Source organism: Oncorhynchus clarkii, chromosome 7 (genome assembly GCF_045791955.1).
Source record: "Oncorhynchus clarkii lewisi isolate Uvic-CL-2024 chromosome 7, UVic_Ocla_1.0, whole genome shotgun sequence".
In the NCBI taxonomy this organism is placed as follows: Eukaryota; Metazoa; Chordata; class Actinopteri; order Salmoniformes; family Salmonidae; genus Oncorhynchus; species Oncorhynchus clarkii.
Genome location: NC_092153.1, coordinates 9,589,084 through 9,593,880, shown reverse-complemented (window position 1 = coordinate 9,593,880; position 4,797 = coordinate 9,589,084).

The following is a 4,797-nucleotide window of genomic DNA, read 5'->3' as shown; positions in this document are numbered from 1 at the left end:
GGTTGTTTAAATCTCGTCAGGGACAACTTCAGCATTTTAGTTAATTAGCAAATGTTCTACTACTTTGCAACTACTTGTTATGTTCCCTAGCCCTTCACCTAACCCTTTAACATAACTCCTAACCTTAACCCGAACTCCTAGCCTAGCTAAAGTTTGCGAGCTAGCTAATGTTAGACATCTAGCCACCTCGCTAATGTTAGCCATCTAGCCACCTAGCTAATGTTAGCCATCTAGCCACCTAGCTAATGTTAGCCATCTAGCCACCTAGCTAATGTTAGCCATCTAGCCACCTAGCTAATGTTAGCCATCTAGCCACCTAGCTAATGTTAGCCATCTAGCCACCGAGCTAATGTTAGCCATCTAGCCACCTAGCTAATGTTAACCATCTAGCCACCTAGCTAATGTCAGCCATCTAGCCACCTAGCTAATGTTAGCCATCTAGCCACCTCACTAATGTTAGCCATCTAGCCACCTAGCTAATGTTAGCCAGCTAGCCACCGAGCTAATGTTAGCCATCTAGCCACCTAGCTAATGTTAGCCATCTAGCCACCTAGCTAATGTCAGCCATCTAGCCACCTAGCTAATGTTAGCCATCTAGCCACCTCACTAATGTTAGCCATCTAGCCACCTAGCTAATGTTAGCCATCTAGCCACCTAGCTAGAATTCATACAAAACATATATGTTTTGCAAATTCATAACATATTGTACGTTTGGAAAATTGGTAACATATAAATCCTCTTTGGAAATGGGACACAAGGAATCTTTTTAAATCTCACCCCAAATGACTGTCTGGTGAACGAGATGTTTAAAAGTTAAATCATTTTGGAATACATATTGCATGGACCAATATGTATATATTCTACATTTAAGCAGACACTCTTATCCAGATCAAGTAGGGTTAAGGGCACATTGACAGGGCACATTGACAGATTCGAACCAGCAACCTTTCTGTTACTGGCACAAGGCTCTTAACTGCAAGGCTACTTGCCACCCTATATAAAAACAATAGCTGAAGAAATCCACATATACTCTCTCTCACACTGAGGTACAGTGTGTTAAAGCCAGGACACTACCTACCACTGCTAGTAGATGGCACTATACATCTATATATATACCTACACACTGTTGATACTGTTCATGCCAGTACTTTTCAAAGGGGCAGGGAGAGAGAGGTGATGGGAGAGAGAGGGAGGGATACCAGGATAAAGGGGCAGGGAGAGAGAGGTGATGGGAGAGAGAGGTGATGGGAGAGAGAGGGAGGGATACCGGGAGAAAGGGGCAGGGAGAGAGAGGTGATGGGAGAGAGAGGGAGAGATACCGGGAGGAAGGGGCAGGGAGAGAGAGGTGATGGGAGAGGGAGGAAGGGGCAGGGAGAGAGAAGGCAGAAGAAGGGAGAGATACAGGGAGAGATACAGGGGGAGAGAGGGAGAGAGAGGGAGAGATACAGGGAGAGATACAGGGAGAGGGAGGGAGAGAGAGGGATAGAGAGTTAGAGAGAGAGGGAGAGAGAGAGAGAGAAAGAGGGAGATACAGGGAGAGGGAGGGAGAGAGAGGGAGATACAGAGGGAGAGATACAGGGAGAGATACAGGGAGAGATACAGGGAGAGAGAGAGAGAGAGAGAGGGAGAGAGAGGGAGGGAGAGAGAGATGGAGAGATACAGGGAGAGAGAGGGAGAGAGAGGTGATGGGAGAGAGCGGTGATGGGAGAGAGAGGGAGAGATACCGGGAGAGAGAGGGAGAGATAGAGGGAGGGAGAGGGAGAGAGAGAGAGAGAGAGGGAGATACAGGGAGAGGGAGGGAGGGAGAGAGAGAGAGGGAGAGGGAGATACAGGGAGAGGGAGGGAGGGAGGGAGAGGGAGGGAGAGAGAGACGGAGAGATACGGGGAGAGAGAGGGAGAGAGAGGTGATGGGAGAGAGCGGTGATGGGAGAGAGAGGGAGAGATACCGGGAGAAAGGGGCTGGGAGAGAGAGGTGATGGGAGAGAGAGGGAGGGATACCGGGAGGAAGGGGCAGGGAGAGAGAAGGCAGAAGAAGGGAGAGATACAGGGGGAGAGGGGGAGAGATACAGGGAGAGAGAGGGAGAGATGGAGGGAGAGGGAGAGAGAGAGAGCGAGGGAGAGAGAGAGGCAGAGAGGGAGATACAGGGAGAGGGAGGGAGGGAGAGAGAGGGAGATACAGAGAGAGAGAGGGAGAGATACAGGGAGAGAGAGGGAGAGATACAGGGAGAAAGAGGGAGAGATAGAGAGAGGGAGGGAGAGAGAGAGAGGGAGAGAGAGAGAGAGAGAGAGAGGGAGGGGGAGAGATAGAGGGAGAGATGCAGGGAGAGGGAGGGAGAGATGCAGGGAGAGAGAGGGAGAGAGAGGGAGAGATACAGGGAGAGAGAGAGAGAGGGAGAGACACAGCAGCCGAAAGCCTGAAATGGACAGTAATGATAATAATGTCTCATTGGAATATGAAGCAATCATTTCTGTTTCAGCTGGTGGCTCCTGGGGAGCCGGAGAGAGAGAGACATGATCTGGTTAATTTACTGAGATCTGAAATCACAACATCATGACCAACGACAGCTGCTGCTGACATTAATCAACAGTAATCCACAACATCATGACCAACGGCAGCTGCTGCTGACATTAATCAACAGTAATCCACAACATCATGACCAACGACAGCTGCTGCTGACATTAATCAACAGTAATCCACAACATCATGACCAACGACAGCTGCTGCTGACATTAATCAACAGTAATCCACAACATCATGACCAACGACAGCTGCTGCTGACATTAATCAACAGTAATAATTTTATTTGCTTTTGTGATTTGAATTGGAATTAAATAACCTCTGGTCTGTAGTCCTAGTGGTGGATAACCTCTGGTCTGTAGTCCTAGTGGTAGATAACCTCTGGTCTGTAGTCCTAGTGGTAGATAACCTCTGGTCTGTAGTCCTAGTGGTAGATAACCTCTGGTCTGTAGTCCTAGTGGTGGATAACCTCTGGTCTGTAGTCTTAGTGGTGGATAACCTCTGGTCTGTAGTCCTAGTGGTAGATAACCTCTGGTCTGTAGTCCTAGTGGTAGATAGCCTCTGGTCTGTAGTCCTAGTGGTAGATAACCTCTGGTCTGTAGTCCTAGTGGTAGATAACCTCTGGTCTGTAGTCCTAGTGGTGGATAACCTCTGGTCTGTAGTCCTAGTGGTAGATAACGTCTGGTCTGTAGTCCTAGTGGTAGATAACCTCTGGTCTGTAGTCCTAGTGGTAGATAACCCCTGGTCTGTAGTCCTAGTATCCCTGGTAGATAACCCCTGGTCTGTAGTCCTAGTGGTAGATAACCTCTGGTCTGTAGTCCTAGTGGTAGATAACCTCTGGTCTGTAGTCCTAGTGGTAGATAACTTCTGGTCTGTAGTCCTAGTGGTAGATAACCTCTGGTCTGTAGTCCTAGTGGTGGATAACCTCTGGTCTGTAGTCCTAGTGGTGGATAACCTCTGGTCTGTAGTCCTAGTGGTGGATAACCTCTGGTCTGTAGTCCTAGTGGTAGATAACCTCTGGTCTGTAGTCCTAGTGGTAGATAACCTCTGGTCTGTAGTCCGAGTGGTAGATAACCCCTGGTCTGTAGTCCTAGTATCCCTGGTAGATAACCCCTGGTCTGTAGTCCTAGTGGTAGATAACCTCTGGTCTGTAGTCCTAGTGGTTGATAACCTCTGGTCTGTAGTCCTAGTGGTAGATAACCTCTGGTCTGTAGTCCTAGTGGTAGATAACCTCTGGTCTGTAGTCCTAGTGGTAGATAACCTCTGGTCTGTAGTCCTAGTGGTAGATAACCTCTGGTCTGTAGTCCTAGTGGTAGATAACCTCTGGTCTGTAGTCCTAGTGGTGGATAACCTCTGGTCTGTAGTCCTAGTGGTAGATAACCTCTGGTCTGTAGTCCTAGTGGTAGATAACCTCTGGTCTGTAGTCCTAGTGGTAGATTACCTCTGGTCTGTAGTCCTAGTGGTGGATAACGTCTGGTCTGTAGTCCTAGTGGTAGATAACCTCTGGTCTGTAGTCCTAGTGGTAGATAACCTCTGGTCTGTAGTCCAAGTGGTAGATAACCTCTGGTCTGTAGTCCTAGTGGTAGATAACCTCTGGTCTGTAGTCCTAGTGGTGGATAACCTCTGGTCTGTCGTCCTAGTGGTAGATAACCTCTGGTCTGTAGTCCTAGTGGTAGATAACCTCTGGTCTGTAGTCCTAGTGGTAGATAACCTCTGGTCTGTAGTCCTAGTGGTAGATAACCTCTGGTCTGTAGTCCTAGTGGTAGATAACCTCTGGTCTGTAGTCCTAGTGGTAGATAACCTCTGGTCTGTAGTCCTAGTGGTAGATAACCTCTGGTCTGTAGTCCTAGTGGTGGATAACCTCTGGTCTGTAGTCCTAGTGGTGGATAACCTCTGGTCTGTAGTCCTAGTGGTAGATAACCTCTGGTCTGTAGTCCTAGTGGTATATAACCTCCGGTCTGTAGTCCTAGTGGTAGATAACTTCTGGTCTGTAGTCCTAGTGGTAGATAACGTCTGGTCTGTAGTCCTAGTGGTAGATAACGTCTGGTCTGTAGTCCTAGTGGTAGATAACCTCTGGTCTGTAGTCCTAGTGGTAGATAACCTCTGGTCTGTAGTCCTAGTGGTGGATAACCTCTGGTCTGTAGTCCTAGTGGTAGATAACCTCTGGTCTGTAGTCCTAGTATCCCTGGTAGATAACCTCTGGTCTGTAGTCCTAGTGGTGGATTACCTCTGGCCTGTAGTCCTAGTATCCCTGGTAGATAACGTCTGGTCTGTCGTCC